The following is a 27,790-nucleotide window of genomic DNA, read 5'->3' as shown; positions in this document are numbered from 1 at the left end:
CCAGAACAAAAAAATAAAACTGGGCCTTGAGCACGCACTGGAAACAAAGACCCCAGCACAGATGGGCTCTCTCTGCCTCCATCTTTGCGTCGCCTTCATTCCGGCTCTCCCTGCCTCTCCGGCCCATGTGATGGGAACCAGGATGACATGTCTGACGATTTGTGATAAAAAGAGACTAGATGTCAGTCCAGGTCAGCAGCTCCCACTCCCCACAAAAGGAACTGCTCCCCTAGATGGAGGGATGAGCGCCACGTCCGCAGCCTCTGCCCCCACTCACACTCCCTGCCGCCTGTGCTCCATCAGATCCCGGGGGAGGGAGGAGATGCAGCAGGAGCAACTGTTTCTTCATCTGTAGTTATTTGGAGGATTAAGTCGTTGACTGCAGTGGGTTTAACGCCCTTCGTGGGTTGGGGTATCTACCTAGTGAGCCGGAAAGAGTGCTGCTAGAGCAGAGTAAGTGGGAGAGAAAAGCGTCTGCGACAGGAGCTGGTTGGTGGCACAGCCAGTTCAGCTGCCCCTGGAGGCTCTGGCATCCCATGGCTGAGTGCAGGCTTCCGTCCTGGCTGCTCGGCTTCCTCTCCAGCCTCCTGCTCGTGCACCTGGGAAAGCAGCAGCAGATGGCCCGAGGACTTGGACCCCTGCCACCCATGTAGGAGACCAGGGCAGAGTTTGTGGCTCCTGGCTTTGGCTTGGCCCAGCCCTGGGTGTCATGGCCATTTGGGGAGTGAACCAGTGGCCTCTGTCTCTCTCTCTCTTCCTTTCTGTCTCATACTCTGCTTTTCAAATGAATAAATCCTATTTAAAAAGTGTCCGAGGTGATCACCTGTGGTTAAGGGTCAGAAATCAGTACTGTTTCATGAAATTTGTGTTCCAGCTCTGCGTGGGTCTGTGTGTGCATGTGTATGTGTGACCTATACGGAGTCACTTAATGAAATGCGTTTCTTGTAGGGAGTTGTGGCCAAAATGAGTTTCAAAGCTGTGACGGCTCCTCAGATCCCCTTCAGGGTTTCTCCTGGGAGGCAGGCGGGAGGGAGCGGAAGACTGGGCAGGGCTCCAGCCCCATCCCTCTCCCCATCAAAGTCGCTGCACTTTAATCTGCTTTACACTTTATGTTTCCACCTCCGATGTTCTTTAAACAAAGGATGCAGTGGCCAAAAAGTTTGAATAAATGATTTCCCAGGCTCCTTCTTGGGAATGTTAGAGCTAACTACAGTAGTCGCTAGGACCAGAGCAGACATTATTTTGGTTTTCTGTCCTAGGAAAAGCTTGGGAAACCATTCAGCCCTCCATGTTTTGGCTTCATTCTTCCTTTTTTCCTCCTTTCCTCCCTCCTCCCCTGCCTTCCTCCCACCTTTCCATCCTTGCTTTGTTCCTGAAGCTGAAACTCAGTTTCCCTACTTAATCCCGTAGATACTCTTGGATTTAGCCCCTAGTCAGGACAGCACTAGATCTGAAGGGACTTTAAGCAGCCTGACAATTTAGAAACAGAGGAGCAGTGAATCCTTCGCCCTGCGCTTTTGGCAGCTCCATTCTTTAGGGAAGGATGAGAAGTGGAAATAAGCAGTGGTAACTTGAGTGCCTAGGATTTGGGCAGCTTCCCCGTGTGCTTGAATGAGGCCCTTGGAGAAATGAAACTCTTGAGGAGGGGCAGTCTCTTTAATAGAAATGAACAGTGAAGGGCAGACATCAAGGAGGAGAACAAGCCGACTTTCCTAAAAGTGTCTTCTTTTGAAAGGTTGAAACTTAGCAATGGCTTTTTCTGCCCTTGACATTGTATGAGGGGATCTGTGTGACCCTAACTGTCTTGAAACCAGGAAATTAGGTTGAATTCTTTTGTTTAATTATGAGTCTTGGTGTGTGTAATTGCAAAAATATATGAAGTGGCTATGAGCATCCTTTGTTTTGACCTATGTTAATGAGCCCTTTGTTAGTCATGTATTACGTTTACATCAGTCCTGTTAGCAGAAGACGTCATTCAGCACTGGCGGCTGTCCTGAACTCTGGTCATGATGAAGAGAACTTACAGTCTTCAGTTTATACCAGTAGCCTGGGCTTTGAGGCCACAGTATTCTTCCCATCAACTCTGTGACCCGGGCTAGGTCAACTTATCTAGCCCTCAGTTTTCCCAGTCATAAATTCGGCGTAGGAATAGTGTCTGTCTCATAAACTTGCTGTGGAGATTTAACAGGGAGATGAATTAGTGCATCGCTTATTAGGTCCACGCTAAGAGCTCAACAAGTGCTGTAAATGCCAAATTTCATGAAGTCTCTGACAAACAAAATATACATTTATTGAGATAGTTTATGATGACTATTTTTGTTTTTCACTTCAACTAAAATCTCTTTAAAAAACAGAAACCGGGAAAGCTAGAAGCCTTGTGATGCAACATATGACATGGTATGAATTATGCATAACCAGGACAGAGGAAGAGCAGACTGGGCTTTGGTAAGGTGTGAGTTGTAAGGAAGATGAAACACAAAGGGATTAGTAGCCACTGGGAAATTGAGAGGCAGAGCCAGAGAAAGAAAGAGCACACCCGGTTGCTGGTTCATTCCCCTAGATGCTTACAACAGCCAGGCCTGAGCCAGGAGCTGGGAGCTCAGTCTGCATCTCCTTTGTGGGTGGCAGGGACCCAACCATTTGGGTCATCCCCCGTTGGCCTCCCAGGTTGGTCATTAGCAAGAAACTAGAATCAGGAGTGGAGCGAGGACTCAGACCCAAACACTCTGATGTGGGATGTGGGTGCTTCAAATGCTCGGCCAAAGCTCGTCCCTCAGGAGAGTTCTCTGCCTCAGCAAAAAGCACAAACTCAGGACTTGATGTGTTACGTGTAGGACATGGAAGTGAAAACGTGGAAGCGCTCTTGGAGGAAGATTATGTAAGTTGCATTGCCTACAAATACAGGAACCAACCCACAGAAATCATCAACATGACACAGTAACGTGGGTGGAATGGGAGGAGATAAGGAAGATGAGAAGAGGTAATTTAGCCCCCACTTTATAAGGCTAGCAGATTGGCCAGATGGAGCCTTGACTGGACTCGGGGAACTCACAAGGGGTAAGCAGTAGGTGAGGATAATGAAGACAGGTCCGAGTATGCAAAAGAGAGCTGTTCTTTAGTTTAGATTGGCGTATAAACAACAGAGAGAAAGAGAGAGGGGGGAGAGGACACAGAACTGAAGACTTGTGAGCCACTAGCATGGTAGGGCTCTGATGGGATAAGCATAAAGACACAAAAGTCACTCTTACTGAGCTGTGGCTAGATGTCAGCATGAAGAACTGAGAGGATAAGGCCAGGAAAGGAGACGAACAAAGTAAGTTACAGGTGCCTTCTAGTTACCATCTTCTCCCTGAGGCCAGCCCAGTGCATTCCAACCTATGATTAAACTTTCACCTGTTTCCCAAAATATTTGCAGTGCTTGTAATACAGAAGCCTCATTTTAAAAATATTTATTTTTTAGATTTTTAAAATTTATTTGAAAGGCAGAGTTACGGGGGGGGGGGGGGAGAGAATCTTCCCACTGCTAATTCACTCCCCCAATGCCCAAAATAGTCAGGGCTGAGCCAAGCTGAAGCCAGGAGCCTAGAACTCCAATCAGGAATCCCAGTGGGTGCCAAGGGGCCCAAGGGCTTGAGCCATCTCGCGCCACTTTCCCAGGCACATTAGCAGAGAACTGGATTGCAATAATGCCTGCCCCAACACAGAAGCTCTTAACAAATATTGTCCATATACCTGGCATTTATCTAAAACTATGATTTATTTTTAAAGTTTTAGTCAGCTTTTAAAACTATGTAGACTGGGGGCCGGTGCCACAGCTCACTTGGTTAATCCTCCTCCTGTGGCTCCGGCACCCCGGGTTCTAGTCCCGGTTGGGGCACCGGGTTCTGTCCCGGTTGCGCCTCTTCCAGTCCAGCTCTCTACTGTGGCCCGGGAAGGCAGTGGAGGATGGCCCAAGTGCTTGGTTCCTGCACCCGCATGGGAGACCGGGAGGGGGCACCTGGCTCCTGGCTTTGGATCGGTGCAGCGTGCCAGCTGGCTGTAGCAGCCATTTGGGGGCGTGAACCAGTGGAAGGAAGACCTTTCTCTCTGTCTCTGTCTCTCACTGTCTAACTCTGCCTGTCCAAAAAAAAAAGTATGTAGACTAGGGTTGATAATGTGGTATAGCAGGTAAAGCCACCACCTCCGACACTAGCATCCCAAACAGGCACCAGTTCATGTCCCAGCTGCTCCACTTCTGATCCAGCTCCCTGCTAATTGCCTAGGGAAAACAGCAGACAATGGCCCAAGTGTTTGGGCCCCTGCCCCCCCGTGTGGGGCACCTAGATAGAGTTTCTGGTTCCTGGCTCTGGCCTGGCTCAACCCTGGCCAATATGGCCATCTGGGAAGTGAACCAGCGGATGGAAGATCTTTCGCCCTCTCTCTATAACTCTGGCTTCCAAATAAATAAATCTTAAAAAAAAAAAAAGCCTGCAGATTTTACATAAAAATACAGGTTTTTCTGCATTCAAAGAACAAAAAGGAAGATTCCTGACCAGCTTGGGCTGATGAGTGGCTGCGATACTAGAAAGGGCTGCGACCTGGGGGCCGGTGCTGTGGCATAGTGGGTTAAGACACTGCCTGCAGTGCTGGCATCCCATGTGGGTGTTGGTTCAAGTCCCAGCTGCTCCTCTTCTCATCCAGCTCTCTGCTATGACCTGGGAATGCAGTGGAAGGTGGCCCAAGTGCTTGGGTCCCTGCACCTGCGTGGGAGACCCTGAAGAAGTTCCTGGCTTTGGATTGGCCCAGCTCTGGCCATTGTGGCCATTTGGGGAGTGAGCTAGTAGATGGGAGATCTCTCTGTGTCTCTCTCTTTCTGTACCTCTGCCTTTCAAATAAATAAAAAATAAATCTTTAAAAAGAAAGAGGAGGGGGCATAGCCTGAAGTTTGCCACAGTCCCTACTGTTCCTCCTAGTCTCCTGGCCCCTGAGACTGGGAAGCATTGCTTTGGCCTCTTTGCTGTTATTTATCTTATGGGAATGGAAAAGGAAAGTGAAGTATTTCTTGAAACCGGGACTTATCCTAAATGTCAAATGTAAAAATAGTGCAGAGGAGCCTTTTCTGGTGGAAGAATTGGTGAGACCACTTTTCTTTCTAGGGATAACCTGGCCCCCTTCACTCACTGCAGTTCCCTGCAGGGCTGTCACTGGGCCTCTGTCTTAGAATCTTTTCTGATTTTTTGGCAGTCAGTCAGGTTCACTCTTCGTGCATGTGTTTACTGTCCTGTCCCCAGGGGACCATAATGCTTCTTGAGATAGAATCGGTTCCATAGCACATTAGCCTAACGGTGAACACAAAGTGTGACATTTGCATACAGTTGCTGGGGAACCAGGAGCAAAAGGAAACCTGTACAGCAACTTCTCAGGGAAGAAATAGCTCAGAGTAATAACTGCCCCAAATGAATCCAAATCAGGAGAAAAATCAGCAAACATTTCTTAGTCACAGAGAGATTTTGTGAGAGAGATGCAGAGATGTATGAGACATGATCCCTATTGTCAGGCAGTTTACAATGAACTAGGTGACTTAAAATGCAGGTGATTAGCTCAGAATAAAATGTGAAAAGCCACTATTGCATAAGCCTAAATGGAATGCGGTCAGAATAGAGCAGGGCAGACCTCATGGTGTCCAGGAATGCTTCATACTGGAGATGGCATCCAAGCGAGAACTTGAAGACCAAGTAGGGTGTTGATAGTTGGGACAGGCTCCTGGGAGGGTCCTGGGAAGGCTGGAAAGCCCTGGATGTGTCTGCAGCTGGAGGAGCAGGGGGACAGGCTGGACAGGCAGGAAGGCGTGTGACCCAGCACCACCCATGAGGGTGTCCGAGCAAACACAGGCTGCTTTCTGCCTGCCCTCTGCCCTGTGCTCCTTTTCTCTCGAGATCTCTGCCACGCCGTGAAGCACCACAGTACTCTTATAATGGCCGTGCTGATAAGAGTGGAGGCAGCACCTCACGTACCGAGTGCCGATGGGGGCCAGGAATAATCCATGTAATCCTTACAACATCCCCCAAAGGTGAATGTTCTCGTCCCAGTTTTGCAGAGTAGGCGACTGGGACAGGAGCTGTGCCCTCACGTCCCCAGGGTCCCACAGCTGAGGAGGGATGGAGAGCTGCGTTCCTAGGTTGGTCCTGTGCCATCCCTCTGAATGTACTGCTGCTCTCTGATTCTGACTTTGACAAGCCTGCTTTGTCTTGTCTGCTGCAGTCATGATCACTCAGCCCATGCAGTCATTTTGCTGCTGATGTCTAGAGGAACTTGGGCTACCTCCAGAGATAAGACTAGAGATTCAGGAACCACAGTGCCCCCAAACCCTGTCCAAACTGAGTTAATTAATCTGTAACTCGAACACCCTAAAGGTGCTATTTAAATACAATTTCACTGCTAGTGAAAAGCGCCAGGAATCTTGATTAAAACTGAATGCAGTCAGAAATAAAAAGTGTACTTGTGTCTTTAATCTAAAATTCTCAACATGAAAATGCAGCACAAGTTTCATTGTTCCACTTGGTTCCTCAAATATGTATCACAGTTACTAATGAAATGATAATGTTCTGTATAAATTTCATGAAGGCACAATCAGTCTGAAAACATCTGAGGTTTCTACCTAAGCATTTGTCTTTCAAAACCCATGCCTAGGTATGGGCCATATTTGTATGATATTGGCATTTCCTATGTATTTCTGTCAGGATCAGAAATACAGAAGGAGTAGGAGAATTCAATTCAGTTCAGTGAGATTATTTGTGTAGTCTCTGACCAGTGTCAATAGATGTAGGCAGCCCTCACCTTATTTATGTTGGTATGAGTGACACCAAATCATTTAGTTTGGGGATGCATTGTTTCAACCACAGCCCTACTGTTATAGTATATTTGTGTACGTGTGTGTGTGTGTGTGTGTGTCTGTGTGTGGTAAGTATATCTAGCATAGTCCGATAGTCAAATTAGATTGTATTGCTTAAAACACGAACCATTTTGGAGCAAGAATTCTGGAATATCCTGATGTCTGGAGCAAATCCACAAAATGGTGTGATCCATTGACAAGCCCTTGGAGGCTTTTTAAACAGTGGTCAGAAGCAAGCAGTGAGGAGAATCCAGCAGCCAAGGAAAGACGGTTGAAGGCAGAGACAGAAGCTCTCCCGAGCATTTCATGTCTGCCAACAGACATTTGGGTAGTGTCCTTCTCGTTCCACAGGTACCAGGGACACTAGTGTGGGGAGCAGGGGGAGATGGGAGACTCTTCCTCCCTGAAGACCGGGGCCTTGCCCCCTCCTTTCACTCCCACCTTTTTATTCTTTCTTGGCCGATGCTGGAGCCCATGTAAGAGAAGCCATAGTGCTTGCTGCCCAGATATCTAGTACGCTTAAAAATAAGAAGGATTGGGTCTCGGGGTTCCTAAGAAAACCAGTAACTGAATGAGACGGAGGGAGGGGTCCCCCTATTCTCCTCCAAGTCTTAGGACCCCCTGTGGATGTTGGCGGCCAGTGTGTGTGCAGACCTGTTCATGTTCAACAGCCTCACCATGAGCCGGGAGCGCCTGTTTCTTCAGACATACCTTCTCAGAGGGCTGAAATTTAAATTAATAAACCAGTCAGGGCTGCAAGCCGACATGACTTGAAAGTTAACTGGAATTTATTGATCTGCAGCCTACAAGCTGTTCTATGCCGCGCTGCACATGAGAAAGCTGCTCTTTAAAGTCGCCAAAAAAATTTTTTTAATTATCTCAAAAAAATATCTTTTTACATCTTTGGACAGTACCGTTGTCTGACCAGAACCTTCTCGCCTCCACCCATCCTGCCTCACGTGGGGTCATTAGTGACTCATGTGGACCGCAGGAGGGTGGGCTGGCCGGGCCAGCCACTGCTGCCCCCGTTCATGAGGAGGGTCGGTGAGGGGCCACGACCGGCTGACTTGAGGATAATTTTTAAAAGCAGGGATACAACTGGATGCTCCTCATGCCCTTTATTAACCTGCCTCGGATCCATGCTCCCTGAATTTCCCAGGCCCCGTAGGCCCATTGCAGCTTCCCACTAGACACTTTCCCCTGAAGAGCCGCCCACGGGGTCAGTCTGAGTCCTCCCTGGCCCGTGTCCTAGCACAGCTGTTCCGTCTTCAGCGCCGTCCACCTGGCTCCACCGTCCACACGAGGCACGCAGTGGTCCGCGGCTGGCGTCCCTTGCAGTTTCCTGCACTTTCCCAGTCACCCCTCTCCACTGCCCTTTCCCACGCATCCCCCTCCGTTTTTCCTTGAGCACATCACATCACTGGGGTTGTCTTCCCCCTCCACTTGTAAAATAACTGGGGATATCTCGTTTCCCCGATGTCTTGTCTCATCATGTGTCTTGTAAGACGTAGCAACGGAACTTGTACACACAGGGTGCAGACAGACAGTTGTCCGCATGGCACCAGCCTCACCTGCATGATGCTTCTCTGACTCCTGCAACCCCATCTCCGCTGTAACACACACACAGGTCTTCCACTGGTCGTAGGTATTGACTGCCTGAAAGAACCAGATAGGACCCACGAATTTGCTTTTCTTTTTAAAAGTGTCTTCTCTCTCCAAGATAATTTTTAAAGTTAAAGAGAAAAGCTAGCTAATTTTAGCTGGCTTTTGTCACTTCTCTGATGGAAAACGTTGGTGCTGCACATTATTTCCCGTCTTTAATCAAGTTCTCTCGCCATGAGGAAGCACTCTTTGGAATCCCACGTTAACCGTGTTTATAAACTGTCTCTCATATAGAACCTTGTCAAGGGCTTTTTGAAAATTTAAATAAGTTATGTGTCTTGCTTATTTACCTTCTCAAATAACTCAAAATGATTCGTGACACTTGTCCTCTCTCCATGCAAACCATGTCGCCTGTCCCCAGGCAGATTATGTTTGCATTTGGGATACTTTATCACCCATGCCACCGACTTCCCATCTCTGAAGTGGAGCTATGAGTCCCAGGATCGAAGCTCACAATAATATGGGTAAATAATTCAGATAAATAAATAATCCAGGATAAAACCAACTCTGAAGTTATTTCTCTTTTGATATGATAATAATTCATAGCTTTCAATCTTCTAATCTGTGTTTTCTAATTATGTACCATCTTAAAATTAGCATGTTCAGCATTGAGATCACCATCAGTCAAGAAGCCAAAAGAAGAGTGGGTGTTTGGTCCAGCAGTTAAGACTCTGCCCGGGACTTCTCTATCCCATCTTGGAGTGACTGGTTTGGAGTCTCAGCAATCTGATTCTGATGGATTCCAGCCTCCTGCTAATGTGCACCCTGGGAGGCTGCGGTGGCGGCTCAGGGAGTTGGGTCCCTGCCACCTATGTGGGAGAACCACACTGAGTTTCAGCCTCCCGGCTTCAGCCTGCCCCAGCATGGCTGTTGCATTTGGGCAGTGAACCAGCAAAGAGATCTCTCTCTCTCTCTCTCTCTGACTTTCAAATAAATAAATAAGTAAGTAAAAAGAGACCTAGGATAAAATTTAAATCCATACACACAGATATATGCATACATGTAACCAGTAACTACCTCTGTATTCTAAGTAACATGTGAATATATACAGTTAAGCCAACAATATGAAGTAAAAATGTATTTTAAAAGGAAATTTGCAAATCATATTGATGTGCATATAAACTACACTTTGCTCCTTTATAAGAATACTCCACTTCCTGTCCCTCTAGTAGATCTTTGGTGAGCTAATAGTTAGCACTGGTGCTTTAAGGTGGAAGATGGAGCGCCCCCTGTGGGCATGGATCTGTCTGGCAGTTAAAGCTACAGAGCCAGAGGGCCCATCCTTCATGGGAGGGACAGCCAGCCAGCAGTGAGTGTAGCTGGGGAGCGCAGAGGAGGGGGTGTGAGAACAGCTACCGGTGGGCTGCCTTCCTTAGAAGTATCATCTTGTGTTTTCCTTCATGCCAATACAGTCCACAAAAATTTATTCAGTTCTTGCTATTTACTGGGCATCGTGGGAGATGACACAGAGCCACTGCCTGTAAGAGGCCTGCAGACTAAGATCAACAGCTGTTGAAACTTTACCTATGGGGCTGCCATTGTGTCGTGGCAGGTGGAGCTGCCACTTAGGATGCCAACCTCCCATACTGGGGAGCTGGTTCAAGTCCTGGCTGCCCTGCTTCTGATACAGCTCCCTGCTAAAGTGCCTCAGAAAAGAGCAGAAGATAACCCAAGTACTTGGGCCCCTGCCACCCACTTGGGACATAAGGACAGAGTTCCTGGCCCCTGACCTCAGCCTGGCCCAGCCTGGGCTGTTGTAGCCATTTGGGACTTGAACCTCTGCATGAAAGATCAATCTCTATTTCTCTCTCTCTCTCCCCCAGCCCGCTTCTGTCTGTCTATCTCTGTTTCTCCATCACTCTGCTTTTCATATATACATCTTTTTAAAAAAAGAAATTTTGCATAAAAATGTGACAACACCATATGTGAACATTTACAATAAGGTACTGAGTCCTGTGTTGGAAGCCTAATGATTTCAGAGCCTTTTGTGTCTGCTTATTTTTAATAATTTCCATGTAACATCCTGGTGTTAGCCATCAACCCCTTCCGCTTTCTTGACAAGAGAATCATTACAAGAATATGAGCAAACAGCCCTTGAAGAAGGGTTGGGTTAGTAGATGTGAGAGGCGATTTCGGTGGAAAGAAACATTGAAAAGTTCTTTATGTCAAAACATTTCTTGCCTTTCTTGAAACCCTTTTCTGAGCAGGCTGTCCACATCGAAAGCTGCTTCTTCAAGTTAAGAAAGTGCCATTTTATCAGCACATGTTACAGCCTAATTCTTGGTCTTTCCTTTTTTATCCCCCCAAACACACACTCCACCCCACCTTTCCCGTGTGTCCCCTGTCCTCCTGGGCAGGCACACATAAGACCCCAAGTGTGGGAGCAAACTGCTGACAGACTGTGAATGACATTCTAATAGTCTTTAGCAGTTCAAGCTCTCGGTTAGCATGAGTTAATGCATAAAATCTTAATACTCCTTAAAAAGAACATATGTTGCAATCTCAGAGCCTTGTCAGGCACACTCTAATCTGTTAGCAATTTCAGGCTGGCTAGAGCTTGTTCTTGGCTGCGTATCTGTCTCTGCAGTTGTCTTCTCAATATCCTGTGCGAGTTCAAAGCCTGCTGATGGCTTTACACAGCACTCGTCTTGGGTTGTCTCATATGAATGCGCTCACTGATTTCATCCTGTGGACTGAGACATGCCACACAGGTGTGTTCCCATCACCCTGGCACATTCATTCTACTCCACGCCATCCTCCCTCTGCTCTCAGCGGAGGGATAACTGACTCAGAAAGTAGGGCATTGCAGTGTGGGGATTGCACGCTCAGTTGTTGACTAACAAGGCCCCATAGTTTTTATTTAGTGAGGCCCGGTAGCAGGAGATGAAGAATTGTGCAGGGCCCAGCTGCCACGGCTACAGACAAGCAGCTTAAAGGGCATCAGGGTTCCAAGTGTGAAAACTGTCTTTTCCCAGCAGGTAAGGGGTAGATCGACACAGAGTCTGTTATGTTCAAAGCACTGACTCTGCTGGCCAATTCATAAATCCAAAAGAAGACAACAGCTTCCGGTTGGGAGGAGCATTTGGTGGTGTCTTTAACCCTTTTAATGCCAGGACATAATACTTCCTACTTGTTGCCTGTCTTTCAGAGGACATTTTTGTGTTGAAAGTGTCATTTTAAAAGTACAGTTCTCCTTTCTGGATCTCCTTTTAAGTTAAAACGTATTAGACCAGGTAATTAATTATCTGTTTAGTGAAATCTAGTCAGTCAATCCTTTTACTTTTGCTGCTCTTGTATATTTCTGTTGGTGAATTTTTTCACGTGGTTGGTCTAAAAGAATCAGAAAGACCTGAGCCTTATGTGCTGTATGTATGCCTGTGGGTGAGAGAGAGAGAGAGAGCATGTGCACACATGTATGGTATCATTTCTCAATTTATGTAACCTTTTTTTTTAAGATTTATTTATTTATTTTGAAAGTCAGAGTTACAGAGAGAAAGAGATCTTCCATCCGTTGGTTCACTCCCCAGATGGATGCAAAGACCAGCACTGGGCCAGGCAGAAACCAAGAGCTGGAACTTCATCCAGATCTCCCACATGGGTACAGGGGCCCAAACAGTTGGGCATCTTCTGCTGCTTTTCCCAGCCCAGTAGCAGGGAGCTGGATTGGAAGTGGAGCAGCCAAGACTCCAAATGGTGCCCGTGTGGGATGCAGCCGTCACACAACACCCGCCCCCTATGCAACTTGGTAAATATTTAAACTTAAGAATATAATTTTGGGGAAGTGAGTGGTCTGGTGAATTTGCTCTGCTTTATCTGTGAAAAGAAGTTTGCTAATTCATAAAGGCTCTGAAAAGAAACACAAAGAACAGTGTCTGTCCTACTAAGCAAACCGCTTTCAAGCATGTTTGAATCACACTTGGTGTGCTAAGCCCTGGTGAGCCTGTAGAAGGCCTCCACTTGATGAAGTTAGCCTTCTCCTTGCTCCAATGTCTTAGGGAAAATTAACGTCCTCTGTCTATTTAGTGCTAATAGAATTATAGCATTAGAATTTGATTTTTGATTCAAGTACATCTTTTTTTTTATTGTGATAGACACAAGGTTGACGTTTCTTGATTCTTGCTTTATTAATGCATAAACCGAAGGGCACAGAAGTCATGAACGTTTCCTGTTTCATGCTGGCACCATTCTGGTCCATGAAGCGGAAGTAACTCACTCATCCACCAGGTGCTCCCTCCTGCCATGTGTTGCTGCTTTAGCGTTCAGCCTTTTGCTGTCATGCCCACCCTGTAGTTGCAAGTCTGGTGGCAGCATTCTCTTCACAGAATCCATTTGTTTCTGAGCCTATGCCTGAAGCAGAATAGCCCTGTTAGAAGTGCCTTGCCATTATTCACATCCAATCATTACGATTCTAGTCATACTCTTATTCATGCAAAATGGAACTTCACCTACCTAGGGTATTTGGTTAACCTCTTGAGTTGGGGGCTGAGTCTGAGTATCTGTAACTCCAGAGTTATAATAGGATTCCATTTAAAAACATGGATTTTTTACAAGGATACTTACAGAAAATGTAATTGAAGGGTAAGTTTATTTTGGTACAAAAGATTTTGAAATCCATGCATATATATGGTCCTCAAAAAATCGATGGAAAATGTGTTATGAAAACACTATTCATAGATTTCCAACAGTTTTTGCACCAAAATGAACCTATCTTTTAATTTCATTTTCCATAGACTTTTTGAGTGTTTGGAAGCCCTTGTGTTTCCTCATTTTTGTTTCTCTGGTTGAGTTTTTAAGTGTTATGGTATGGGTGTCATACTGTTATAAAAATCTAAATAAACACGGATGTGTTTGGTTCCAAAAAGCACTTTTGTTAATTGTACCCATAGCTTCAGATGAGGAAAGCCACTTCCCCTTTCTTTGCATACTTCCCTTTGGTCCAGGTTAATGCCCCGGCAGATCTCCTGGTAGGTAAATGAGTCCACTGCATGGTCACTGGGAGGCAGCAAGGAGTCCCAGTCTGGCCATTTATGAAGTAATGGTGTGGCTCATCAAGCTCAAAGGAGAAAGGTGAAGCAACCCAAAGAAATGGAAACCAGGGCCAACATAAAATGGAACTGTCTTTGTAGTACATAGACTCCACTGGACTTAAACCCATGTGTTCTATAAAACCAAACCTGTGGGCAGGGGCGGGGGAGCTGTATTATCGTGTTCTGAAATGCAACCAGTAGTAGGCTTGGTTGGCTACATAAACCAGTCATAATTTCCTCATGTGGTTACAGCTTCTCCAAAGCTCCACGGAAAAATTACAGTTCCCCATTTAGACCACTTATTCATACAGGGTTCTGTCTTATGAGTCATGGCATGATCTTTGGTCTCCATAGATACATACCAATGTAAGAGTGACTTAGAATACAATGGGGAAAATACCAATTAGAATTACCATTGGAAATCACCATCAGTAAAAATTCTCTCTTTTCCCCCCTTCACCCATTTTATCACTAAATCACAATCTATTAATATAAAAAGTTAATGTAGTAAGAAGAATTCCATTATATTACATTTTCAGGTTCACATGCATACATCTTTAGTTGACAAAGCTAAGTAAATAGAAGACTTTTTTTTTTAAAAAAAAAGATTTACTTATTTACTTGAAAGGCAAAGTTACAGAGAGGCAGAAGCAGAGGGTGAGTGAGAGTGAGAGTGAGAGTGAGAGAGAGAATCTTCCATCTGCTGGTTCACTCCCCAGATGGCCACAAATGGCTGGAGCTGTGCTGATCTGAAGCTAGGAGCCAGGAGTTTTCTCTCTCTCTCTCTCTCTCTCTCTTTTTTTTTTTTTTTTTTTTTTTTTTTTTTACAGGCAGAGTGGACAGTGAGAGAGAGAGACAGAGAGAAAGGTCTTCCTTTTTTGCCGTTGGTTCACCCTCCAATGGCCGCTGCGGCCGGTGCACCGTGCTGATCCGATGGCAGGAGCCAGGAGCCAGGTGCTTTTCCTGGTCTCCCATGGGGTGCAAGGCCCAAGCACCTGGGCCATCCTCCACTGCACTCCCTGGCCACAGCAGAGGGCTGGCCTGGAAGAGGGGCAACCGGGACAGAATCCGGCGCCCCAACCGGGACTAGAACCCGGTGTGCCGGCGCCGCAAGGCAGAGGATTAGCCTAGTGAGCGCCGGCTCACTCGCTTGCTTGCTTGCTTGCTTGCTTTCTTTCTTTCTTTCTTTCTTTCTTTCTTTCTTTCTTTCTTTCTCTTTCTTTCCCTCTCTCTCTCTCTCTCTCTCTTTCTTTCTTTCAAGATTTATTTATTTATTTGAAAGAGTTACACACAGAGAGAAGGAGAGGCAGAGAGAGGTCTTCCATCCACTGGTTCACTCCCCAGTTGGCCACAACAGCTGGAGCTGCTCTGATCTGAAGCCAGGTGCCCGGAGCTTCTTCTGGGTCTCCCACTGGGTGCAGAGGCCCAAGGACTTGGTCTGTCTTCTACTGCTTTCCCAGGCCATAGCAGAGAACTGGATCAGAAGTGGAGCAGCCGGGACTAGAACCGGCACCCATGTAGGATGCCAGCACTACAGGTGGCAGCCTCATCCACTATGCCACAGCGCCGGCCCCATGACATACTCTTTAACATTCTATTTTATTCTTTCTGATGCTGGTGTTGTGTTTCATTCATAAGTCATGTGAAACTTGCTTGCAGAATTTTCCTGAAACTGCTTATCCTTTTTTACATACAGATTCACCTATTTTCTCTAATCTATAATTCAGTGAACAAATATTCAACAACTCTGTATGCTATGTGCTGGGGCTGTAAAGCTTAATCAGATAATATTATGATACTTAAGGAACTGTCAATGGAATGACACATATAGGTAAATATGCCATTTTCATATAGATGGGAAACACAGTATCCCAAGCGTGAAAAACAACTAAGGTTGGCAAGTGTTTATTGAAACTGTGTCAGGTAATGTCAGAAGCATGAGCAAAGCACCCAGCAGTTTATAAATGAATCTGGGTCGTGCTCTGAGAACCCAAGGGCGGGAGCGATGCACCTGCGTCAATGCCGTGTAAGGAGCAGAGCCGCGCCGTGATGGGCCTTGACCCACTTCAGGGCTGGTGCGGCCTGTGTGAGGGAGAAGTGGTGAGAAGATCCAGCTGGCTGAGACCTAAGCCTCTCCTGGAAAGACATGGAGGTTTGGGTTGAGGAACCAAGAAGAAGCCTGGGACATGGGACCTGAATTCTAGCTGGACTCATTGTCAACCTAACACAACAGGCAAGAACCGTGTATCTCTGTGCCCCTGCGCAGAGAAATCACCCAGTGGAGGCAGTGTCGCGGGCAGTATTTATCTGGAGGGAGGAGTTCTGACTGCAGTGTGTCCATTTCCACTGTAAACTTTTGGGAAAGCCTGAGCGTAAATCCCTCTGAAACAACTCTGGTTAACATTTTTCGTGTGTATCTTTGCAAGTTTGAGGGTTTTTTTTTCTTTTTGTTTTTTACAAAATTGAATTCATACTTCCTGTAACTTTTTAAATCCGCTGTTTACCCCCCACCCTGGCTTAGAACAACTTGAACATTTTCCCATGTCATCAAACACTCTTCAGCAATGTCATTCTTAATGATATTCCCTTCTATGAATGTGCCACAGCTATATTTAACCACCCACTGAACATTAAAATCCTTTCCAATTCTGAACTGTTAGGATTCATGCTACAATGAAAATCTCTGGCTATGTCTTTCCATGTATTTCTAGTTATTTCCTTAAGGTAAATTTTCAAAAATCTTGACTCAAAAAATAATAAAAAATTGCCGGCGCCGCAGCTCACTAGCCTAATCCTCCACCTGCGGCGCCGGCTCCCCAAGTTCTAGTCCCAGTTGGGGCACCAGATTCTGTCCCGGTTGCTCCTCTTCCAGTCCAGCTCTCTGCTGTGGCCTGGGAGGGCAGTGGAGGATGGCCCAGGTCCTTGGGCCCTGCACCCACATGGGAGATCAGGAGGAAGCACCTGGCTCCTGGCTTCAGATTGGTGCAGTGCGCCAGCCATAGCAGCCATTTGGGGGATGAACCAATGACAAAGGAAGACCTTTCTCTCTGTCTCTGTCTCTCTCTCTGTCTCTCTCTCTCTCTCTTACTGTCTAATTCTCCCTGTCAAAAAAAGAAAATAATAAAAACTAAAGTTCAAGCCAACACGTATGGATAATCAAGGTTGTTGGTATAAACATATTTCCACTTAGAAATATGAAATGAATGTGGTGTGCAGCATGGCTTAGATGAGAGATTTTATGAGAAGCAATTCACCGTAGCAGGACAGAAGTTCAGTGGTGTAGTCAGATGAGTTGGGTTCACATCCTGGCTCCTCTTGCTTTGTAACTTCAGTCAGATAAATTAACTTCTCTGTTTTAGTTTCTTCCCATGTAAAGAAATAATTTATATGAAGCAGTTAGAGCAGTTCCTGGCACACAATAGTTGACATTATTGAGTTGCTCTTAGTATTAGTTTGCAACAATTTAGATTTAAAGTGATGAGAGCCTAGGTTAAGTTAATGAGAGGAAAGACACAGAGGGAGAAGTCTTTGATGAATCAAGACTCAATGGCTAATTGGCTATATTGGCCAAATGAGACCGGGAAGTTAAAAAAGAGTCAGTTTCTTAAGCCTGGAAGAGTGGAAGTTTCAGTAGTACCAGATGGCATCTGGCTTGGAGCATACTGAAGTGGACACCAGATGATGTGTCCAGCACAGGGCAGAGAATGAAGAGGAGAATGTTGGTTTGGGAGTGATCAGAAGTGACCTGCTGGCAGGAAAGTGGTGGATACACAGGGTTGAGAGAGCAGGGCTTAGGACCCCGGACGACGGGAGGCGGAGTACAGATAGAGAGCAGCGAGCAGCAAGACAAGGCCCCCAAGAAGCAGGAGGAGGAAAGGGAATCAAAGTTGTGGAAAACATGGGAGGATCAGCGTCCCAAAGGAGAGGGCAGTTGGCAGCCACAGGGGGAGCTCAGAGGTGGCGAGAAATAAAGCCCATTCCTGGTCCTGGGAGTTAAGTTAAGACAGGGCAGGCTTTGTGGTGCAGCACGTAAGATGCTGTTTGCGATGGCGCACAACCCATGCGGAGGTGCCTGGATTCGAGTCCTGGTTCACTTCCAATCCAGCTTCTGGCTAAAACACACACTGGGGGGCAGCAAGTGATGGCGCAGGTTCTTGGGTCCCTGCCTCCCACATGGGAGACCCAGATGAAGTCCCAGGCTCCTGGCTTCAGCTTGGCACAGCACAGACTCTTGTGGGCATTAGGGAGTGAACCAACAGATGCAGGATCTCTGTCTGTCTCTCTTACTCTCTTGCTCTTTGTTTCTCTGCCTTTCAAATAAAATGCAGATAAATATCATAAAGTTTTTAAAAATAAAGGTAAGAGAGTTTGAATTTACTTTCTGTATTTTATGATGATTCTTATTTTTTTCTTCAAGTCTCAAAACTTTCTGTCAGTCACTGTGCTTCCTTGATCATTTTTCAAACATGACTTAGAATTTTTTTTACTCTGTACATTGCATTTTAAGAAAACTTGGTAAGCAGTTTGCCCTCCAATTCTCCCTGAAACAGATCTTGGTTTTCATTCACTGTCATCTTCAGCACAGTTGCCTGAGCATTTGGTTCATGTAACCATTAAAAACGCATGAACAAAAAAATGCTGTAAAATAAACAAGACTGCAATATTTTATGCAATAATCACTTGCCAAGTCTCCCCTTTGAAACTGAAGCCATTTTTGTGTCATTGAAGTGGAGTAGAATGATCCATAAACAAGATTTCTTTGGGGGTTTTGTATTAAAACAGATGAAATCATTTTAAATAAAAATGTTAAAAGCATTTACTTCCTAGCTCAACCCAAGCTCGATCCAGAAAACTACTCATCATTCATCCAACTTTTAAAAAGCAAAGCAAAACTAAGTTTTGGTCCCTGATTCACTTGCTGGGTAAACCGGGGAGGACATTTCCAGACAGAATCCATCACTAACGTAAACCATCTCTCCTTTCGATGCTCTTCATGCAAGGTGCTGTCCCCTAATCATTGCACTGTTCTGGCACTTTGGGGTGTGGCTTATTGGCACTCAGTTCTTGCTTTTTAACTTGCCATGCACCTCTTACTGGCATTGGCTACCAGGCCACCTCCTGCTGGTTGCCTGCTGCTCGTGTTTCCAGGACAGTTCGTTCTGTTTTGCTTTTAAACTTAACTGGAAGTGTAATTTCTCTGTCTTCCTGCTCTACCTGGCTTGGCATTAAATCATTCTTAGAGTGATTCCCCCCTCCCCAAACACATAGCTGCGTGTTTCTTACATTTCTTCATTAGATTCAGCTTAAACTTTTTTTTCCTTCTGTTTTCTGCGATTTCCTGGGTGCCCAGCACAGCCCTGAGCCCAGATGGGTTCTTTATACCGGCTGTTTGACAAGGATTTGAAGGAGGGAATGAGGAGATCTTTTTTCTCTCTTTCTTGCCTACAGCTGCTCTCAATGTGGCTCCTCATGACTGAAAGGAAATGAATAAAGATGAGTTATCTGAACTGAAAACCAGCCACAGAGCAGAAGCAATTCATACTCCCCAACCCATCCACGGAGCCAGTGGGGAGAAACAAGTCTTTGCCATCATTTATTTACTCACATATTTTTAATGGTGGGAGGATTATTTTTTAAGTCGCATACCTTTGAGTAGTGGCCATTTGGAGTGTTTGTGAAAAGCCATATGGTTTCAAATGCGATTCCCATCACATTCTGTGCATTTGAAACAGTTTATGCTGCGCCTCTTGGCACGGTGCACACTTGGAACATGAGCGGATCCGTGAACACACCGTAGACAAAACTAAAGAACATGCAAATAGCATTTAAGGAAATGTTGGTGGTTTGAAATGCCATTTTTGGATCATCCTTTATTTGGATGATACAACCTATATTTTATTTTGAGCAGCTATAATTTCCGTATTTTGTATATTACATGTCTCTAGTGATTAATTCCTTTTTTAAAAAAGTTTTTATTTGAGAAGCAGAGAAAGAAAATGAACGAGAGAGAGAGAGAGAGGGAGAGAGAGAGAGGGGGGAAGGGAGCTCTTCACTCACCAAATGCCTACAATCAAAGCTGGGAACAGGGAACTCAATCCAGGTCTGCTGTGCGGGTGGCAGGACCCCAGTCACAGGAGCAGTCACCTGCCACTTCCCAGGGTCTGCTTTAGGAGGAAGCTGGAGGCAGGACCTGCAGCCACAGAGCGAACCCAGGTACCCAGTGTGGGATGCTGACTTCCTAGCCGTTAACTGTGAGGCTAAATGCCAACCCCCTAGCAATTAATGTCTATCCTGTGTCCTAGGTATCTTCAATGCTCGGGAACATTCCAAATAGGGAAACATGCGGAGAGAGACTTTTAAATCTGGGTCCAAATTGGGATGAAGGATGAGACATCAGAGAAGTTGCTGAGTCACACATTTCACTCTCTTACTTTCTCTGTAAGAAGAAAGAATGTATGTGAGTATGGGAGGCGGTTTCTAAGTGAAACCAGCTCATGTGCCCAGAGACTTCGGGGCACGAGCGCCTGAACTCCTGCACAGTCATCCTGGTGAGCAGGAGCCTCATGGTGGCTTGTCCTTCAGAGGCCCCGTGGTGCCCCCAGCCGGACCTGAGACTCGTACAGACGGGTTCACATCCCAGCAGCCTATCCTTTGCTGACTGTGCGTCCGTGAGCAAGTGAGTAAACCTCTCTGAGGTCCATTTTCTGCCTACACAAGTGCGGATGATAATACCAATATCACAGAGCTGCTTTGAGCATTAAATGAGAAAAGCAGGACACCAAGTACCGCCTGTTACCTGAGAGGCATAGAAGTGTTGCGGCATAGCCATCAGGGGTTCTGGTTCTGCAGTCAGCTGTCCAGATTTCAGCACCAGCCACGAGCCTTATTACCAGAGGCCTTGGGAGGGCAGCTGCCATCCCTCACCTAGAAAGCAATGGTAATCGTACCCGTATTCCATAGACGTGGTGGGAGCTGACTGACACGATACAGGTATAGTGCTTACACCACTGCCAGCCTGGCACATGGAAAGTGCTCAACACTCTCAGGCTGACCTTGCAGGATAACTGGACAGATGGCCATTAATGTGTGGGACTCCAGGTAGGCTGTGATCAAACAGTAACCAGCTGCTGCCATCCCTGCCATCAAGTGTGGAGTCCCACTTCACACTGGGTACCCTCGGTTAGATCCCCCTGGTTCACCAGGGCTGCAGAAGTGTCTGGCCTGGCACTTAACCACCTGTGATGGTACGCTACTTCTCCAAAGCCATAGTGATTGCAGAGCTCCAAGGAACTTTGTTTTTCGCATAGTATCACGTTGCCAGACGCTGAGTTTTCTGACATCCAGTCAGACTGCGGCCCTTGGGGATTCATTCTGTTGGGATTGGCCATAGTTTATGTATTCATGGAATATGAAACAGTCTCTGATTTCTAAGAAGTTGTCTATGAAGTATTGTCCTATCCAAAGTAAATTACATTATTTTGCAAATCGCTGTAGAAATGGAAGACTATGAGAGGCCGTATTCCAGAGCCGGTGTTGGGCTTAGTGGTCCTTCTGCTCTGATGGAAATAAGGAGCTAAGGGTTAGCATCTCTGTTCAGTGTAGGTACCGTCAGGTCACAGAAGTATTTAATGCCCAGCTCTCTAGAAGCAATTCACACACAAAGAAAGAGCTTCCAGAAGATAATGAAAATTGTGTTGTGTTGAGCAATATGCTTTTCTCAGGAGAAGAAAATGGTTAATATCTGTGAACACTGAATACCCCACGAAAGGAATATGCTCTTGTTGGGGGGGGGCTATTTCAGTTTAGTGCTTCACGGTCATAGAGCTGACACAGGGCTGATACTCTAGGAATTGCACTCAGAAAGCGCCCTTGTAATGAGAAACAGCACTGTTTAGGCAAACAGTTTCTGGAAACAGAAAATGCTGACTTGGCAATCAAGACTGTGGGATCCTGTGTTTTCTAACGGAAACTGAATTGTGGAGTCAGTTTTGCTAAGAAAGTTGAAGGTGTTGGAAGTCAGGGAAGTAAGTGCTGTGGGCCGTTCCCATGCGAGAGCACTGCAGCCGCAGATCGCTCAGCACCAGAGGACTGTGGCAGTGCGGCTGTCTGCGGATGGTTTCTGAGATGCCATCTCATCCTCTCCCCGACTGTTGCCACTGAGCATCGAGAATCATGAACGCTGAGAAATGTGGAAATGAGACTTGAAATCTGGAATAGAGCTGATTATTCAAATTCTGTGTTATCCAAGCACTGCCCCAAGTGTACTACCAGACAGGAGGGAGCAGAGCTGTGCCAGCAGTAAGGAGACAGGGAAGCACCCCACGGGGTTACGAGTAAAAGGAGAAAAGTGGGGCTGCCTGCAATGCCAGCATCCTGTATGGGCACCAGTTCATGTCCCCAATCCAGTTCCCTGCTGACAGCCTGGAGAAGCAGTGAAGGATGGCCCACATGCTTGGTCCCCTGCCACCCACGCGGGAGACCCAGAGGAAACTCCTGGCTCCTGGCTTCGGCCTGGCCCATCCCCGGCCATTGTGGCATGGGCCAGCTGATGGAAGATGTTGTTCTCTGTCTCTGTCTCTCTGTCTCTCTCTCTCTCTCTCTCTGTCTCTGTAACTCTGACTTTCAAATAAATAACTCCTTAAAAACAAAATGAGGAAAGAAAATTAGAAACAGCAGTCTGAGTTGTGCATCACAACCAAGATTCTTCCAGAAGAAAGACAACAGGACCAAAACAGGGCGACCAGTCCCAGACAGGGCCTCACAGGTAACTGAAGGTAGATTCTGGAGTTTGCCCACGGTGGTATTCCTAGAGTGCCTGCCACAGCCGTCGCTGATGGTGAGGCGGGTGGAAAAGCACTGCAGTAGGTCAGATGAGCCCCGCTGAGCTTGGCTTTTCCTCTAGGTTCCAGCTTTCTTGCCATACACGACCATGTTGATGTATGACGAATGGTAAGACGGTGTACACATCCAGCAGCTGGGTTCAGCATTTGTCTCCAGAAGGGTGCTGCTTCTGTATGAGGAAATACTGACTCGAGGTTACATTTGGAAGTGAGATCCATGCTAAGGTGGGAAAATGAGATGATTAAAAAAAAGTAATAAAGAGAAAGGAGCCATTTGGGTGGCAAAACACCATGTGCCCTTGGCGCTGCCTTCTCCACATCTTCAGCAAATTTCACTAAATCATCTCGTATGAGCTGAAGTTCAATGCTGGTGGTGCGTTCCAGCAGGTGGGGAGAGCACAGGAGCCCAGGTCCTGAGAACATCAGTGCCACCCCCACCCTGAGTTTACAGAAATCTTGGGGACTGTGGACCGCCATGGGCTGAGGAGTTGGCATGGTCCCTACCAGTTTTTCCCAGACTTAAAAGGCAGAAAAATGTCCAGCCATTGTCTGGATTATATCTATAAAGGTTATATTATGACGGAGGGGAAAAAGAAAGTCAAATAAGTGACGGGTGGTCTACAAATACATGTTCTGAAATGTTCAGTTCAACAGGTGACTGAAACCTATTGCCACAGCTTAGTCCGTAGTTGTCTATTGAGTTGAGTTGTCCAGGTTTGTAGGTTGTCAGACATACTCTGCACGCTGTATTATGGGGCTTCAAAAAGCTCATGGAATGTGGAGTTGAAAGATATTCTTATTTTGGTGCCCAAAATTGTGAAATCCATGCATAATTTCTCCATAATGTGCATCTTCAATCAACTTTTTGAAGATTTCTTGTGTATCTCAGCTTTTCATTACTACAGTGAGAATACCTGGGACAACTCAGAGAGAGAGAGAAAGAGAAAGAGAGAGGAGGAGGAGGAGAGAAGAGGGGAGAAGAGAGAAGAGGAGAGAGAGAGAAGGTGGGCCCCTGGCAGGCTTTATAACTAGCCCTCTTGCAAGAATTACCTTCCCAGGGCGCACCTCCCAATGCCCTAAGGATCTCCCACTAGGCCCACCTCCTAGATACTATAATCGGATTAAGTTCCCACCCTCTCACTGCCATTAATGTATGACTCTGGCATTTAAACATCTGCATAAGTTTGGGAGCCAAATCTGTTCAAACCACAAAACCTCTAGTACGTATTTTTAGGGATCTTTTCTTCAGACTTTTAATGATAACCCATCCTTGGTATTTCCTTTTTTCATTTACTTTATTATATGTTCAACAACTCTATTTAGTGTACCTGGATGCTGTGTCACAAAGTAATACAACTGCCCTTACAAACGTAAAAATCTCTGCTTCTGTATAACTGTATCAGAGACGTAAGTATTTACACCACAGTTCATTTATCATGTGGCTGAGGGCAGCTCACAAATGTATATACAATACAAAAGGTGGAATAAATGTTAGCCCTCTCGAGGCCCTGCCTCTGGGAGCTCGCAGTGTTGCTCGGGGAGGAATGTGGGATCCACAGAGACCACGGAGAGGCGGGGGATGGGAGGGGCAGGGGTGTCAGGATTCTGAGTCAGGAGCTGGCATTGTGGCGCAGTGGCGGGGCCACCACTGGCAACACAAGCATCCCATGTGGTTCGAGTCTCAGCTGCTCCACTTCTGATCCAGCTCCTGCTAATGCACCTGGGAAAGCAGCAGAAGATGACTCAGGTCCTTGGGCCCCCTGCTGCCTGGCCTAGCCCCAGGCATTGCAGTGGATAAACCAGTGGATGGAAAATCTCTCTCTCTGCCTCTCTCCTCATCCTCTCCTTCGCCCTCTGTAACTCTGCCTTTCAAGTAAATAAATAAATCTTTTTTTAAAAAAAGATTCTGAATCAGAGGACACTGCTTTGACCTGAAGCCTCATGGTCAAGGTGGCATCTGCCCTGGGTCTGGATGAGTCAGGCCCCTGCAGGTGGACAGAGGAGCTGCTAGGCAGACAATCAGCTGGGACGGCCAGGATGCGGAAAGAGTAGATGTAGAAGCAAAAGACTGAGTTTACTTCTTTTAGAAACCAAGACATTCTCTGTGAAATTTACATTATATCCCCCAGAAAAATATGACTAATGGGGCTCTGAAGAGCAAGGTTTGTCACTCAGATAAACTCTGCTGCTTTGTGCTTTGGTTCCAGGTTATAGCACAAACTGTTCCCAGGATAGGCCCATCCTGAAGACAGCTGTAGAAAGAGCCAACAGGCCAAAACCATGCTTTTACAATTAAGTCATCGACCTGCTCATTATTTTAATTGCATTCCCTTATTAATAAGCCCTTACCTCTCCTGTTGCAAAACAGTTTGGAACAGGCAACTTCTATATAACCTGTAAAACCAAGTGAGCCTAAAATGTCTCTCAAGATCTGAGATACGATTGCAAAATAAATAGTTTAAACAACAAAGCTAGAGATACTGCTGAATTCTTTTTGGCATTCAGCACATGGCTAGAACATAATAAATAAAATATTAGTCTTGGATCTTACCCCAGTTTGCGAGTCAATAATTTCTATTACCAGTTCAGAAAATGGCATGTCAACAGGAAATTTAAGAATTCTTACTATATCACACAAAAGTCATAAAATTTCCACAGAAATTGAAAAAGCAAGTTAGCTATTCTACCTCTTCCAAGCTTGATGATTCAGGATAAGATAAACCCTTTCTTTAGGTCTCTTGTGTGGTTGTGATTTAAAAATAAATAAATAAATAAATAAAACAACCCTGTGAAAGAGAAGGTACCTGAAGAATAGTCACTGTCCCCTGTGGCAGGCCAGTGGCATTAGTGCGTACTGTCCCCTGTGGCAGGCCAGTGGCATTTGTGCACGTGGGCTTGCTGGAGAAGCCTCCATGGGTGTAAGTGGACACAGGGACACATGTGATTGGAGAAACTGACAGTGTCTGCCTGCTTCAGTCCTCAAACACCTCTGTTCAGCCCACAGCCGACTTCATTCACCCAGCCGCCCAGTCCCATCATATCCGTTGCCTCCTGCATCAGGCTCAGTGGTCTCTGTAAGCTCAGATTTCTCTAAAATCATGTCTTTGTATTACTGAGTACTTCCTCACCTTTTATATTAAATATTTCTTCTTTACATACTTGTGGTAGTGATTCAAGCTTTGTATTGAAAGGAAGTTTCGGTTTGGGCTTTGGTCTGTTTCAGTGATGCACCAAATTCCCTTTGCTCCCATAGAAGCTTCGTGGCACAGGTAGGGCAGCCTTATTTGGGGGGATTGGGAGGGGCGGGGATAGGAGGTAGGAAACTGTAGCTCCAGGAGTGCAGGCTTGGGGAGTGGTCCTGCAGATCTTCCACTGAGGAGCCAATAGGAAGAATGAATGGGAGAGCAATGCTGTGACCTGACAGAGGGGGACGGGGCACCAGGAACCAGGGGCACCTGTGGGCCTACGGTTGTGAGGCAGAGCAGAGGGTCATGCTGCCAGGGTCAAATCCCAGCCTTATAACGTATTCTCTATAGCCTGGATGTGGTTCCTCATTTATTAACAATACTAATAATATCCTCTCCCTCGCAAGCTTGTTCTGAGGGTTAAATTAATACATATAAAGCACTTAGCGTGGTATCAGACACATGGTGCGCGTCAGTGGACACTAGCTACTGTTGTTTGCATCCTCTTAGGGAAGAGGCACTGGGGACATGTTGACAATACCATCACAGACCCCGTTCTCTGGGACACATCGTGGTCCCCAAACACACAATAATACAGAGTGCGCAACTGGGAGACTTGCATGTCGTTCCTCCATGATCATCCCTATCTTCTAAAAAGGACCCCGCCCAGAAAAAAAAAAAAAAAAAGAAAACAAATTTGTCTGCACATTCCTAAAACTAGCACCTGCGTGACCTGTGTGACTTATTCACACTGCACCCAATAGTGATGACAGCAGTTTCCCTCGGCCAGGCGTTTAGTCAGATTTTATTAAATGTGTTGTACAAGCCTGTAGTTGATGAAAGCAGAAAAGGAAAAATCTTGCTGAAACATAATTGTGTTATCCCCTTGGGCCCCTGAAATTACTCTTCATGTCCACTCAGTGCCTTGCTCATCCAGGCAGTCGGAAGGAATTGGTGCAAGCACGTGTCCAGGTCCTTTCAAAGCCAGCGGAAAGTTTTATAAAGCTGCTGGTAGTGGAATCTAAGCCTTCTTCGTTTTCTTTCTTCTTATTTCTTCTTTATTTATTTGAGAGGTAGAGAGACAAGGAGAGCTCCCATCCACTGGTTCACTCCCCAAATGCCCACAACAGCCAGGGCCGGGCCGGGCAGAAGTCCACGTCTCCTAGGAGGGTTCCAGGGACCCAGCTACTGGAGCCATCACCTGCTGCCTCCCAAGGAGCTGCAAGCAAAGCATTCTTAGTCACGATTTCAAACGGATGGGCTTGGGTCCAAGGGGAAACTACCACTGCAGCGACTCTGAGTCTTTTATTAATTTTATTTTTAATTGACAAATCATAATTATACATTTATTTGGGATGCAGTGTGGGATGATTAAACAAGCTGATTAGCATACCCATCACCTCAGTTACTTACTATTATGGAGAGACATTTGAGATTTAGTTATTTTGAAATATGCAGCACATTGCATTTGACTGGAGTCACCCTACAGTGCAATGGATCTCAAAACTTATCCCTTCTGGGGGCTTCCCCTGTGGCTCACTTGGTTAATCCTCCACCTGCAGTGCCGGCAACCCATATGGGCGTCGGGTTCTAGTCCCAGTTGCTCCTCTTCCAGTCCAGCTCTCTGCTGTGGCCTGTGAAGGCAATGGAGGATGGCCCAAGTGCTTGGGCCCCTGCACCCGCATGGGAGACCAGGAGGAAGCACCTGGCTCCTGGCTTCGGATCGGCACAGTGCCAGCTATGGCGGCCATTTGGGGAGTGAACCAACGGAAGGAAGACCTTTCTCTCTGTCTCTTTCTCTCACTGTCTATAACTCTACCTATCAAGTAAATAATAATAATAATAATAATAATAAAAACTTATCCCTTCTGACTAATTGAAGCTTTGTACCCACTGGCCAATAGCTTAAACAACTCTCCCCACCCCCATCCCCAGCAGTGTTCTGAATATCTGAGGAGTGAGAGGATCCCATGAGAAAATTTTCAAATAAATGTCCTTTTCAACTTTAGTGCACCAACTAATTATTATTCTCACCCCTCTGGGCTAGGAGACTGGGTAAGGAGTTGGATCAGGTTCTGGAGTCCAGAAGCACCGGGCTGAGTTTTGTACGTAGCACCTGCCAGCTGTGTGACCACATGGGGCTTCTGTTGCCCAAGGTTCCGCATTTGGGAATTAAGAAGTAGCTTAAGAGTGTCTGTCACATAG

The 27,790-nt window shown here is 46.2% G+C and overlaps 1 protein-coding gene across 5 annotated transcripts in view; it reads left to right on the top strand.

Annotated features, from left to right (window-relative positions):
* CDK14 (cyclin dependent kinase 14) overlaps positions 1 to 27,790 on the top strand; it is a 724,945-nt gene that overhangs the window by 651,947 nt on the left and 45,208 nt on the right. The window contains exon 14 of one of the 5 annotated variants that reach the window (XM_089315034.1): positions 9,131 to 9,388. The exons of the other annotated variants lie outside the window; for them this stretch is intronic. The gene's annotated coding sequence lies outside the window, so the exon portion shown is untranslated. Of the gene's footprint in view, positions 1 to 9,130; positions 9,389 to 27,790 lie in introns of those variants that run through there. 5 annotated transcript variants of the gene reach the window in all.

The sequence above is a fragment of the Oryctolagus cuniculus genome, chromosome 16, assembly GCF_051225735.1.
Source record: "Oryctolagus cuniculus isolate XC-2025 breed Fujian yellow rabbit chromosome 16, ASM5122573v1, whole genome shotgun sequence".
Taxonomy (NCBI): Eukaryota; Metazoa; Chordata; class Mammalia; order Lagomorpha; family Leporidae; genus Oryctolagus; species Oryctolagus cuniculus.
The sequence above is the reverse complement of the archived record's forward strand: the minus strand, read 5'-3'. Positions and strand labels throughout refer to the sequence as shown.